The sequence below is a fragment of the Hemitrygon akajei genome, chromosome 19, assembly GCF_048418815.1.
Source record: "Hemitrygon akajei chromosome 19, sHemAka1.3, whole genome shotgun sequence".
Lineage (NCBI taxonomy): Eukaryota > Metazoa > Chordata > Chondrichthyes > Myliobatiformes > Dasyatidae > Hemitrygon > Hemitrygon akajei.
Window position 1 is genome coordinate 73,386,522 of NC_133142.1, and position 14,945 is coordinate 73,401,466.

The 14,945-nt window shown below is 43.1% G+C and overlaps 1 protein-coding gene across 2 annotated transcripts in view; it reads left to right on the forward strand.

Annotated features, from left to right (window-relative positions):
* Positions 1-14,945, forward strand: part of cpne9 (copine family member IX) — a 627,771-nt gene that overhangs the window by 272,806 nt on the left and 340,020 nt on the right. The gene's annotated exons all lie outside the window — the stretch shown is intronic.

Genomic DNA, 14,945 nt, shown 5'->3' on the forward strand with positions numbered 1-14,945 from the left:
GCAGTTCCTTACCTATATCCACAACGATTCAATATCTTCCGACCTTGTGTCACCTCTTTCTAAAGATTTTTTATTCCATTTTTAACCAACAGAGTCATCACTCCTCGCTGATTGGTCTCTCCCCTAATCAGAATTTCTTCCTTCAACATCTCGATTGCCGTTAAAAAGTACTCCTGGTGCGGATTGTTCAACTTGCTCAGATCCTGTGATCAGCTGATCAACTTGGACTCAGCATCATTTTGGGTGCGACAGTAGCGTAGTGGTTAGTGTGAGACTATTGCAACGGGGGGCATCTGTCCTGGCGTCCTCTGTATGTCCTCCTGTGGAATGCTTGGGTATTCTCTAGGTCCCCTTCTTCAGTCCAAGTGTGTACCGAGTAGGTTAATTGGTCATTGTAAATTGTCCCATGATTAGGTTAGGGTTAAATTGATGGGTTGTCAGTGGATGCTGGGCAGAGCAAAACAAAGGGCCGGAAGATCGTACTCCGCGCTGTATCTCTAAATTAACAAATAAATAAAAATAAACTTTTCTAATTCCTATGAAGTCCCAGCTTCTATCCCTCCCTCATCACTCCACCCAATTCTCAATCCAATTCTCTGATCCTCCAAACCTAAACAATCTCTAGGGACCTCTAATGGAGATATCATTCTCCTCTGACCTCCAACGATTTATCTGATGACCAGCTGAATTTCAGAACCTACTGGGACCAAAGAGCACCCATCCTCACTCTTACTTCAGCCCTCTCCACCATCCTGCTCAGTTTTGTCATCTTATTTTCAACATGAAGGCTTGGACTTCCTGCTGAAGGGTCTTGGCCCAAAATGTCGACCGTACTCTTTTCCATAGATCCTGCTGAGTTCCTCCAGCATTCTGTGTGTGTTGCTTGAATTTCCAGCATCTGCAGATTTTCTCTTGTTTATAAACAGAAGCAATGTGTATTGAAGAGAGGCTATTGATAAGGCAAAATTACAGCCAATAGGGTGAATTGCAATGAACAGAGCAGACAAAATTGAAAGGGTACAGGACTGAAGGTGTTGTATCTGAATGTGTGCAGTATACAGAATAAGGTCGATGAACTTGCAGCACAGTTACAAATTGGCAGGATAGAAATCACTGAATCATGGCTGAAAGATAATAGCTGGGAGCTTCATATCCAAGAATACACATTGTATCAAAGGAACAGGCAGAAAGGCATAGCTCTGTTGGTAAAAAATGAATCAAATCATTACAGGTGATATGGAGTTGGAAAGGGTTCAATCAATGTGGAAAGAGTGAAGGGACTGAAATGGAGAAAAGGCCAGTTAGGAACAGACCCCGAAACAGTAGTAAGCATGTGGCCTACAAAGTACAATGGGAGAGAAAATGCATACCAAAAGGGCAAAGTTACAATCATTATGGGGAATTTGAATATGCAGGAAGATAGGGAAAATCATTTGGTGCTGGATTCCAGGAGGGAGCTATTCACGAGTGCCTATGAGATGGCATTTTGGACCAGCTCGTGGTTGAACCCTCTGGGGGGATCAGCTATTCTGGATTGGGTGCTGTGAATGAACCAGAAATGATTAGAGAGCTTAAAGTAACTCACCCTGAAATTTGTGAAGGAGAAACTGAAGTCAGATGTATCAGTATTACACTGGCAGGGATGATGGCAGAGCAGCAATGGCTGGAATTTCTGGAAGCAATTCAGAAGCCACAGGGTACCTACATCCCAAATAGGAAGATGTATTCTGAAGTTAAAATGACACAACCGTGGCTATCAAGAGAAGTCAGATCCAACATAAAAGCTAAAGAGAGGGCATACAATAGGACAAAAATGAATGGGAAGTTAGAGGATTGGGAAGTTTTTAAAAACCAACAGAAGGCAACTTAAAAGGTCATTAAAAAAGTAAAGATGAAATATGAAAGTAAGCTAGCCAATAATATTAAAGAGGACACCAAAGAGTGGATATTGGACCACTGAATAATGATGCTGGAGAGGAAATAATGGGGAACAAGGAGATGGCGGATGAACTGAATAAATATTTTGCATCAGTCGTCACTGTGCAAGACATTAGCAATATGGTGGAAGTACCAGGTGTTGGGGGCATGAAGTGTGTGAAGTTACCATAAGTGTGAAACTGAAAGGTCTGAAAGTAGACAAGTCACCTGGACCAGATGGTGTACACCCCAGGGTTCTGAAAGAGGGGGCTGAAGTAATTGTGGAGGCATTAGTAATGATCTTTCAAGAATCACTAGATACTGCAATGGTTCTGGAAGACTGGAAAGTTGCAAATGTCACTCCACTCTTCAATTTGGGAGAGACGCAGAAGAAAGAAAACTATAGGCCATTAGTCTGGCGTTAGTGGTTGGGAGGATGTGGGAGTTGATTATTAAGAATGAGGGCTCAGGGTACTTGGAGGCACATGAGAAAATAGGCTGTAGCCAGCATGGTCTCCTCAAGAGAAAATCTCGCCTGACAATCCTGTTGGAATTCTTTCAAGAAATATCAAGTAGGATAGAGAAAGGAGAATTGGTTGATGTTTTGGACTTGGATTTTCAAAGGTATTTGTAAAGGTGCCACACATGAGGCTGCTTAACAAGCTACAAGTCCTTGGTATTACAGGAAAGATTCTAGCAGACAGACAGACAGACAGACATACTTTATTGATCCCCGAGGGAAATTGGGTTTTGTTACAGCCGCACCAACCAAGAGTAGTGAAGAAATATAGCAATATAAAACCATAAATAATTAAATAATAATAAGTTAATCATGCCCAGTGGAAATAAGTCCAGGACCAGCCATTTGGCTCAGGGTGTCTGACACTCCGAGGGAGGAGTTGTAAAGTTTGATGGCCACAGACTTCCTATGACGCTCAGTGTTACATCTCGGTGGAATGAGTCTCTGGCTGAGTGTACTCCTGTGCCTAACCAGTACATTATGGAGTGGATGGGAGTCATTGTCCAAGATGATCCTCTTTTCAAACACCACCATCAGAGAGTCCTGTTCCACCCCCACAATATCACTGGTCTTACGAATGAGTTTGTTGATTCTGTTGGTGTCTGCTACCCTCAACCTGCTGCCCCAGCACACAACAGCAAAAATGATAGAACTGTCCACCACAGCCTTGTAGAACATCCTCAGCATCATCTGGCAGATGTTAAAAGACCTCAGTCTCCTCAGGAAATAGAGATGGCTCTGACCCTTCTTGTAGACAGCCTCAATGTTCTTTGACCAGTCCAGTTTATTGTCCATTCGTATCCCCAGGTATTTGTAATCCTCCACCATGTCCACACTGACCCCTTGGATGGAAACAGGGGTCACCGGTGCCTTAGCCCTCCTCAGGTCCACCACCAGCTCCTTAGTCTTGGCATGGATAAATCTGTGGCTTATTGGCAGGATGCCAAGAGTAGGAATTAAAGGAACCTTTTCTGGGTGACTGCCGATGACTAGTAGTGTTCCACAGGGGTTTGTGTTGGAACTGGTTCTTTTTACGTTATATGTCAATGTGGATGATATTATTGATGGTTTTGTTGGGAAGTTTGTGGACGATATGAAGATGGAGGCAGGCAGGTAGCTTTGTGGAAGCAGAGAGGCTACAGAAGGACTTAGAAAGATTAGGAGAATTGGTAAAGAAATGGCAGATGGAATAAAGTATCGGGAAGTGTATGGTCATGTGCTTTGGTAGAAGAAATGAAAGGGTTGACTATTTTCAAAATGGAGAGAAAATACAAAAAAAACTGAGGCACAAAAGTATTTGGGAGTCCTTGTGCAGGATTCCCTAAAGGTTAATTTGCAGGTTGAGTTGGTGGTGAGGAAGAACCAAGGATGTAATGTTGAGACTTTATAAAGCACTGGTGAGGCCTCACTTGGAGTATTGTGAGCAGTTTTGGGCTCCTTATCTTAGAAAGGATATGCTGGAACTGGAGAGGCTTCCAAGGAGTTTCACAGAAATGATCCAGGATTGAACGGCTTGTCATATGAAGAGTGTTTGATGCCTGTTCTCATTGGAATTCAGAAGAGTGAGTGGTGACTTCATTGAAATCTATCGCATGGTGAAAGGCCTTGACAGAGTCGATGTGGAGAGGATGTTTTCTTGGTAAGAGAGTCTAAATCCATAGGACACAGCCTCAGAATAGAGGGGCATCCTTTCAGAACAGAGATGAGGAATTTCTTCAGGGGGACTCTCAAAACTCCAGATGTGCTCTGACAAGTGCCTTATTACACCTCAGCCATTTCTTGTTTTGTTCTTGTTGTAAGGGCATCATTTACTTTATAACCTATCCAATAGGTCATTGATTTTAAGTGAATATGATGCTGCATGATTGCACTTAACTTTGAATAGAACTGTCCTCCAATCTGAAGTTGATAGCGCACTGGAGCATGGACATCTGGTGTTATGTGAATTGTGCACAGATTGCTCCCTGACAGATGAAGCACCAAGGTTTTCACAAACAAATTAATCTGCTGGGAATGCGTCAGTGAAAGATGTTTATACAGCCTGCAAGGTCTCTGTGTCAATTGCCAAGTCTCTGTGGTATTAACTGCAGTGTTTCTCATGATTGGCCCCTGTTGAGGAATAGAAGATTGCTACAGGAATTCCAATTCATTATGGCACTGTCTGTTCTGACCAGCAATGGAAAGTACTACTAGGCAGGATTGAATTCGTCCAAGTGACATGCTTGAGTAGCCTGTCAGTCTCACTGTCCAAATCTGGCCAATGTGGCCCCAAGCACCCAACAGCTGTGAAATGTGCTTTTAGGCTAAGGAGGAGAAATAGTCCAAACATGCATTTATTTTCATCAGATTTTAGTGTTTGCTTAGCTGTGTTTATTTAAAGTTTCATTACCTTCTTCAGAGGCGCTGTGGTAATGTAACAGTTAGCATGACATTTTTACAGCTCAGGGCATTGGTGTTCATTCAGTTCTCATGCCACATGTAAGGAGTCTGTACACCCTCACCAAAGATTACATGCGTTTTCTCCATGTGCTCCTGTTTCCCCTCATGGTCCAAAAACATAACGCTCAGTAGGTTAATTGGTTATTGTAAATTGTCCAGTGATTAGGCTGGGGTTAAATTGAGGGTTGCTGGGCAGCACAGCTCGAAGTGCTGGAAGGGCCTATTCTATGCTGCATCTCAGTAAACAACTAAATAAACAAACCTCAACATACCTCCCGTGCAGAGATTGGCCAGATGTGCACTGACAATGAGTAAATGTGCAGAAATTGTTCGTGGTAAGGTAATTAGCAGTCCGTCTTTAGTGCATTTAGTTGTGAACCTCTGGCTAGGTCAGTAGATAAACTCTGTTCTGCTTTGATTAATCGCGACACCTTTACCATGCATTAATGGGAGTAAGTTGCAATCCAGTGTACTTCAATATTACACTGGAACCGGAACATTTTATTCCCAAACCCCTGACCTATTGATGAAACCAGTCTCGACTAAAAGTTCTGAACTTCTCTTAAACTTTGCAATCAGTCTCATATCCACCGTTTCCACTGCTAGCTCGTTCCACACTTGCACCACCCTTTGTATGAAGAAGTTCCCCCTCAGATTCCCCTTAAAGCACCACGGTCGTGCACAATGTTAATACATTGGGGTTCAGAGTTCATTTTCGGTGTCCTCTATAAATAGGGTCTGTACATCCTCCCGTGGAAAGTGTGGGTTTTCATTGGCATTCTGGTTTCCTCCCACAGTAAAAAGGCATACAGGTAGGTTAGTTGGTGATTGTCTTTTGTCCTGGTTAGGTTAGGGTTAAATCGGGGTTGTCAGGGTTTACTGGGGCGGCACAGCTCATGGAGCCGGAAGCACCTATTCCATGTAGTATTGCGAATAAATAAATACATATTTCAGCTTTCATCCTTAACCTATGACTGCTAGTTCTAGTCTCACTCAACCAACAGTGGAAAAGGTCTAATTGTACTTACTCAATCTATGCTCTTCGTAATTTTATATACCCCTCATTCTCTTACACTCTGGGGAATAAACATTTTTAACTTTTCCCTATAACTCAGATCCTCAAGACCTGGCAACATCCTTAAAGTCCATAATAATAGATGCAAAACCAAGGAATGGTACATGGTACACAAGAAGAAAGTGAAAAGGGAACATGAAATATAAATAGAAGCAGTATATATGTATCATAAACCCCAATGACTCAATATTTCTGCTCGGTATCCTTAATTTATATTCAGCAAAATGTCTGCACAGAGAAAAGTAACAAATGTACAATGAATAATTAAATGTTAGACAACACCACAGGCAGTCCTTTACTGTCTGAACCAGACCTTTTTGTGACTAATCAGCCTCTATCTACAGTGAGAATTTCTAAATTCTTTCAAAGAGCCATTGTCAATCTGCATTCTGTCTGTAACCAGTGAAACACATCATTTGTACTGTGCTTTACATGTCAGCATTTAAGATAATAGATCTCCACACACAGCTGGTTTAATATTAGCCTCAAAGAAAATTGGTCACAAAGCTGGTGAACTGTAATGAAAGATGAACAAACGTTTCATCACTAACATACATGGCTTCATACGAATTCGCACAATTTGACTCTCCTGACGACTGAATACAATGTACTTCAAATGCATAGCTGAGTGTGTTAAGATGCTGTGAGTTATAAAGCCAAACTCTGTGAAGTAATAGCCCAAATCTCCTTGTATACGACAGACATACAAGTGGAAGTCACCAGATGGATTTCTGAGAAACTGACATCAGCATGCATACCATTCAAAATTGATAACAACAACCTTATGATGCCTCATCTTTATGCATAGAGTAGTATATCTATTAGGATGGGGGAAATTGATTTAGTGCTAATTTTCCAAAGGAAGCTAAAGTTTAATATGCAATGCTATGGGGCAGGAACAACAGAAAGAAGTCAGCTGTTTGGTTTTCAAAAAATCCAGCTGAAAGTGGTATGCTGGTTCCTTCTACCAACCTGCAGCCACTTCACAACATCACCCTTCAATATTACAAGTTACGGTAAAACTATGAATGTTGTACCTTAGGGGCCATCTCTCAGTAAAGATCAAGCACTAACACCTTCAATCTAACAGTGTCTTTGGTCATTTGAGGAAAAGGATATATGAATTGCAAGATTTCAAACTGGGCACCAAATTCATGGTCTATAGTTAGCAGTTATCCCTGCTTTCTCATATTTTTCTGAGATCTGAACATAACTATATTATGCACATCACAGGAAATTCTCTGCAAATTCCTCTAAATAAGATTGTAAGGCTTAGGAGCAGAATTAGGCCATTTGGCCCATTCTATCATGGCTGATTTACTATCCCTCTCAACCCCATACTCCTGCCTTCTCCCCATAATCTTTGACACCGTAACTAATCAAAAACCTATCAAGCTCTGCTTCAAATATACCTGCTGGTTTGGGCTCTACAGTTGTTTGTGGCAAATCTGCTGGAAGGATAAGCAAATCAATGTAGGTTTCCTGTCGCAGGAGAGCGTCACCGACACTGATGGTCTAATTAGAATTAGTTGGGTCCTTTCAATAGGGCATGTCCTTTATAATCCAATATGCTCAAAACAGATATCTAGTCTAAAACAAATCAAAGGATACAATTAGCAAATGGACAAAAGATATGGTTCAAGGATGTGCTCAAAACTTCCTCAGGCAATGCATCAATCCACTGACTTCTTGGGATCTCAGGCTGATTTTCAAATCTGCACTATGAGAACAACTACAAGCCCATCATAAAAAATGCATCACTTCACCACGTACCAAAGCACACACCCAATCAGTCACCTCCCCACTCATCTAATGAATCCAATTGGTCTCATATGTCAGCTCAAAAACAAAATGGAAACAAATCATCCTCAGTCCTGAGGCTCTGTTTAAGAAGAAGTTGACAGGGAGAAAGTAAAGTCTGATGTAGCAATATTTCAGTGGAGTAAGGGAAATTCCAGTGGTGTGAGAGAGGAATTGGCCAAAGTAAATTGGAAGGAGCTGCTGGCAGGGATGACAGCAGAGCAGCAATGGTGTGAGTTTCTGGGAAAAATGAGGAAGGTGCAGGACATGTGTATTCCAAAAATGAAGAAATACTGAAATGGTAAAATAGTACAACTGTGACTGACAAGGGAAGTCAAAGCTATGGTAAAAGCAAAAGAGAGGGCATACAACAAAGCAAAAATTAGTGGGAAGATGGGGGATTGGTAAGTTTTTTTAAAAACTACAGAGCAACTAAAAAAAATCTACAAACAGTTTGTAGAAGGGAGAAGATGAAATATGAAAACAAGCTAGCAAATTATATCAAAGTGGACAGGAAAAGCTTTTTCAAGTATGTTAAAAATAAAAGAGAAATGAGAGTGGATATCTGACTGCCAGAAAATGGGGCAGGAGAAATAATAATGGAGGACAAGGAGATGGCTAATGTGTTATTTTGCATCAGTCCTCACTGTGGAAGACACCTGCAGTATGCTTGATGTTGTAGTGTGTGAAGGAAGAGATGTGGGTGCAGTTACTGTTACAAGAGAGAAGGTGCTCAAAAAGTTGAAAGACCTAAAGGTACATAAGACATCTTGGTTAGAGGAACTGCACCCAAGGGTTCTGAAAGAGGTAGTGTTAGAGATTGTGGTGGCATTAGAATTAATGTTTCAAAAATCATTGGACTCTGGCATGGTGCCAGAGGACTGGAACATTGCAAATGTCACTGCTCTCTTTAAGAAAGGAGGAAGGCAGCAGAAAGGAAATTATAGACCAGTTAACCTGACTTCAGTGGTTGGGAAGATATTATGATAATGTGATGGAGTACTTGGTGACACAGGACAAGATAGTACAAAGTCAGCATGGTTTCCTTCAGGGAAAATCCTGCCTGACGAACCTGTTGGAATTCTTTGAGGAGATTACAAGTAGAATAGATAAAGGGGATATAGTGGATGTTGTATATTTAGACTTTCAGAAGTCCTTTGACATGATGTCATACTTGAGGCTGGTTATTAAGCTAAGAGCCCATGGTATTGCAGGAAAGTTATTAACATGGTTAGAACATTGACTGATTGGTAGGAGGCAGTGAATGGGAATAAAATGATCCTTTTCTGGTTGGCTGCCAGTGACTAGTGGTGTTCCACAGGGGTTGGTGTTGGGACCACTTCTTCTTATGCTGTATTTAAATTATTTAGATGATGGAATAGATGGGTTTATTGCCAAGTTTGCAGATGATACAAAGATTGGTGGAGGGGCAGGTAGTGTTGAGGAAACAAGTAAGATGCAGAAGGACAGACAGATCAGGAGAATGGACAAGAAAGTGTCAAATGAAATACAATGTTGGAAAATGCATGGTCATGCAATTTGATGGTAGAAAAAAATGTGTGGATTATTTTCTAAATGGGGAGAAAATCCAGGTATCTGAGATGCAGAGGCATCGGGGAGTCCTTGTGCGGAACAGCCTGAAGGTTAACTTGCAGGTTGAGTTGGTGGTGAGGAAGGCAAATGACATGTTAGCATTCATTCCAAGGTGTCTAGAATTCAAGAGCAACGATGTGTTGCTGAGACTTTAGAAGGTACTGGTGAGGCCTCACCTTGAGTACTGTGAACAGTTTTGGGCCCCTCATCTTAGAAAAGATGAGCTGGTATTGGAGCGGGTCCAGAGGAGGTTCACAAAGATGATTCCAGGAATGGAAGGGTTATCATATGAGGAATGTTTGATGGCTCTGGGTCTGTACTCGCTGGAATTCAGAAGGGTGAGGGGGGACTTCATTGAAACCTTTCAAATGTTGAAAGGCCTAGACAGAGTAGATGTGGAAAGGATGTTTCTCATGGGGGGAGAGTCTAGGACAAGAGGTACAACCTCAGGATTGAGGGGCACCCTTTCAAATCAGAGTTGTGGAGAAATTTCTTTAGCTAGAGGATGGTGATTTGTGGAATTTGTTGTCACATGCAGCTGTGGAGGCCAAGTCATTGGGTGTATTTAAGGCAGTGATTGATAGGTTCTTGATTGGACATGGCATCAAAGATTACAGGGAGGCCAGGAACTGGGGTTGAAAGTCAAGTCAAGTCACTTTTATTGTCATTTCGACCGTAACTGCTGGTACAGTACATAGTAAAAATGAGACAACGGTTTTTCAGGACCGTGGTGTTGACAGACAGACAGACATACTTCATTGATCACGAGGGATATTGGGTTTCGTTACAGTCACACCAACCAAGAATAGTGTAGAAATATAGCAATATAAAACCATAAATAATTAAATAATAATAAGTAAATTATGCCAAGTGGAAATAAGTCCAGGACCAGCCTATTGGCTCAGTGATGCATGACACAGTACAAAAACTAGACTGAACTACGTAAAAAAAAACACAGAAAAAAACTACACTAGACTACAGACCTACCCAGGACTGCATAAAGACAATAGGACAGTAAGGTGTCAGTCCAGGCTCTGGGTATTGAGGAGTCTGATAGCTTGGGGGAAGAAACTGTTACATAGTCTGGTCGCGAGAGCCCAAATGCTTCGGAACTTTTTCCCAGACGGCAGGAGGGAGAAGAGTTTGTATGAGGGGTGCATGGGATCCTTCATAATGGTGTTTGCTTTGTGGATGTAGTGTGTAGTGTAATTGTCCATAATGGCGGGAAGAGAGACCCAGATGATCTTCTCAGCTGACCTCACTATCTGCTGCAGGGTCTTGCAATCCAAGATGGTGCAATTTCCGAACCAGGCAGTGATGCAGCTGCTCAGGATGCTCTCAATACAACCCCTGTAGAATGTGATGAGGATGGGGGTGGGAGATTGACCTTCCTCAGCATTCACAGAAAGTAGAGACGCTGCTGGGCTTTCTTTGCTATGAAGCTGGTGTTGAGGGACCAGGTGAGATTCTCCGCCAGGTGAACACCAAGAAATTTGGTGCTCTTTATTATCTCTACCAAGGAGCCATCAATGTTCAGCGGAGAGTGGTCGCTCCGTGCCCTCCTGAAGTGAACAACCATCTTTGTTTTGTTCACATTCAGAGACAGGTTGTTGGCTCTGCACCAGTCCGTTAGCCACTGCACCTCCTGTCTGTAAGCTGACTCGTCATTCTTGCTGATGAGACCCACCACGGTCATGTCATCAGCGAACTTGATGATATGGTCCGAGCTGTGTGTTGCAGCACAGTCGTGGGTCAGCAGAGTGAACAGCAGTGGACTGAGCACACAGCCCTGGGAAGCCCCCGTGCTCAGTGTGATGGTGTTGGAGATGCTGCTCCTGATCCGGATTGACTGAGGTCTCACAGTCAGGAAGTCTAGGATCCAGTTGCAGAGGGAGGTGTTCAGGCCCAGTAGGCTCAGCTTTCCAATCAGTTTCTGAGGGATGATTGTGTTGAATGCTGAACTGAAGTCTATGAACAGCATCCGAACGTATATGTCTTTTTTGTCCAGGTGGGTTAGGGCCAGGTGGAGGGTGGTGGAATGGCGTCATCTGTTGAGCGGTTGGGATGGTACACAAACTGCAGGGGGTCCAGTGAGAGGGGCAGCAGGGTCTTGATATGCCTCATGACGAGCCTCTCGAAACACTTCATGATGATGGATGTAAGTGCAATGGGACGGTAGTCATTGAGGCAGGACACTGAAGACTTCTTCGGCACGGGGACGATGGTGGTGGCCTTGAAGCACATTGGAACAGTGGCGCTGCTCAGGGAGATGTTGAAGATGCCAGTGAACATCTGCTAACTGGTCTGCACATCCTCTGAGCACTCTACCAGGAATATTGTCCGGTCCAGCAGCCTTCCGTGGGTTGACCCTGCACAGGGTTCTTCTCACGTCAGCCATGGAGAGACACAGCACCTAGTCATTTGTAGGAGGGGTGGACTTCCTTGTCGCCACGTCACTTTCTGCCTCAAACCGATTGTAGAAGTTATTCAGTGCATTTGGGAGGGAGGCATCACCCACACAGTCAGGTGATGTTGTCCTGTAATTGGTGATGTCCTGGATGCCCTTCTACATGCGCCGCGTGTCACGCTGTCCTGGAAGTGGCTGTGGATTAGCCAGGCATGTGCAGACTTTGCCCCTCTGATGGCTCGGGACAGTTTGGCTCTTGCTGTTGTTAGGGCTGCCTTGTCACCTGCTCTGAAGGTGGAGTCGCGGGTCCTTAGCAGCGCACGCACCTCCGCGGTCATCCATGGCTTCTGGTTGGCACGTATAGTGATGGTCTTGGACAGAGTAACATCATCAATGCACTTGCTGATGTAGCTGGTCACTAATGCTCTGTACTCCTCTAAGTTGGTAGAGTCGCCATCGGTTGCAGCCTCCCTGAACATGTGCCAGTCAGTGTGCTCAAAGCAGTCTTGAAGAGCAGAGATGGCTCCTGCTGGCCAGGTTTTCACCTGCTTCTGAACTGGTCTGGAGCGCCTGACGAGCGGTCTGTATGCTGGGATTAGCATAACAGAGATGTGGTCTCAGTAACCGAGGTGGAGGCAGGGCTCTGCCCAGTATGCTTCTATAAACCAGGTCCAACACGTCCTCCCCCCTCGTTGCAAAGTCCACACACTGATGGAATTTGGGGAGCACTGACTTAAGGTTCGCATGGTTAAAATCTCCAGCGACAATAAACAGTCCATCAGGGTGTGGTTCTGCAGTTCGCTAATAGCCCCGTACAGTTCACAGAGAACCTCCTTAGCATTAGCGCTGGGGGGGGGGGGAATGTAGACACCAAATATAAAGACAGAGGTGAATTCCTGTGGCAAATAAAATGGTCTGCATCTAACAGCCGCAAACTCCACTAGCGATGAGCAGTGTCTGGAAACCAGCACAGAGTTCTTACACCATTCTGTGTTGATGTAAACACACACACCACCACCGCGAGCCTTACCGGAGAGAGCTGCATCCCTGTCCGCTCGAAACAAGGTTGAACGGCACCGTCCGAAATTCCCTCAGTGAGCCATGTCTCTGTGAAAACATACGCACAGCAGACTCTGTACTCCCGACAAGTATTTCGTTGGATTCAGATGTAGTCCAATTCATTGTCCAGGGAGCAGACATTGGAGAGCAGAATGGTCGGGAGAGCCGGCCGGCTAGATTTTGCTTTTTGCCTGGCACAGACCCCTGTCCATCCAAGAGGAGAGAAGAAGAAAGATCAGCTATGATTGAATGGCGGAGCAGATTCGATGGGCCAGATGGCCTGATTCTGTGCTTAAGTCTTATGGTCTTATAACTATTTTGTAATTCTAAACCTGATCCCAACCAGCTCTTTGCAAATCATGGGAGTTACATGGTATCTTGTGTTCTGCTCTTGAAAAGCAGGTGCTACTTGAAAATTTGATGTTGGTCCAAGATTTCCTGGCCTTTGGAAATCTTCCTGCTTGTAAAGTCAAAGTTGAGTTTATTATCATAAGCACAAGTGCATGTATGCTGAGTTATGATGAAAAACTTGCTTGTAGCAGCATCACAAGCACATAACAGCAGATACAAAACAAGAATAACCTACACGGCAACCACTTTGTTAGGTACTGTACACCTGTACAGATGCTCATCAATGCAAATATCTAATCAAACAATCATATGGCAGCAACTGCATGCTATAGAAGCATGAAACATGCAGACATAGTCAAAAGGTTCAATTGTTCAAATGGGGAATGATGGTTGGCACCAGACGGATGGTTTGAGTACCTCGGAATCTGCTGATCGCCTGGAATTTTCACACATTAGTGTTTACAGAGAATGATAGAAAAAAAACAAAAAAAAAATTCCAGTGGGTGGTGACAGGAAGGTGACAGTAACTCATATAAACACATGTCACAATAGTGATGTGCAGAAGAGCTTCTTTCAATGCACAACATGTTGAACCTTGAAGTGGATGGGCTACAGCAGCAGAAGACTATTCACAAACTCTCAGTAGCCACTTTATTAGGTACAGGAGATAACTAATGAAGTAATCACTGAGTTTAAATTAAGCATAATTCATACTAAATTATACAAGAAAGAACACTATTGGAACAAAAACAAAGTCTTTTGCAGTGCAAAGTGGAATCATAGTGTTGCTGGATTGTGCAGCAAAATGGCGTTTTCAATGATAGTTTTACAGGGATATCAGGGCTCGTTCACTCGGTGTCCACTAAAGTAAGTCTTCTGCCAAACATGGGTTCCCTTCATTACCACTCTTCAATAAACCCACTCCCCTCCAAGAAACAGCACCGCCACCCCCACTCTATATTCTGTGATCTTCACTTACTTTCTGAATGTTTTGTGCATTGACCCATTGCATGGTATTTTTTTCTGCAGCATTCCGTACCATTCTCCCAACCAACCACATCTTCTCCCACTGTTAGGAACTATCACAAGTCATGGTTGGATGCAACCTTTTCACCACAGAATCATGAATTTTTAAAAAATTACACGGTTGTTCCATTAAATGTACAAGCTTGCCTTAATAGATGTCTACAATGTAATATATATAGTGCATAATGTTAAAGTATAATGTAAAAATAAATAATTAACATTTAAAGTACATTAAAAAGCGTAATGTCAGGAAATGTAGAGGATGCTTGACCAAAGTGCAGAGCAGTGGAGATGATTTTAGCAGTAAACAATACTTTACTAATAAATTGCAAAGTTTCAAGCCACAAGGGGCCACAGAACAAGAGAGAACAGGTATTTAACACAACAAGGCAACAAGGTAACTGAAGGCTAGGAGCAACTGGTTGAGGCTGGCTGGTTTGTATGAGTGAACAAAGTCTGTGGCTGAGAGGTGGGTTTAAATAGGCTGCAGGCGGTAAGCTGGAAATGAGTGGCAGGTAACTCCTGTTAGCAGGGTGGAGACTGGGAGGAGTCTGCATGTGCAGACATACTTCATTGGAGATGATTTTTCCTGTCAGCACTGCTGAAAGGCTTTCCCTGATACTGTAATTATAATCGACTTTAGAAATATTTCATAAATCTCTTTATTACTGTGTTTTCTTCTTTAAGAATCACATTACCATAAATATACTTACTTTCTGGTTCAGGGAGTCAAACTGATACCAAAGTGTCTTACATAA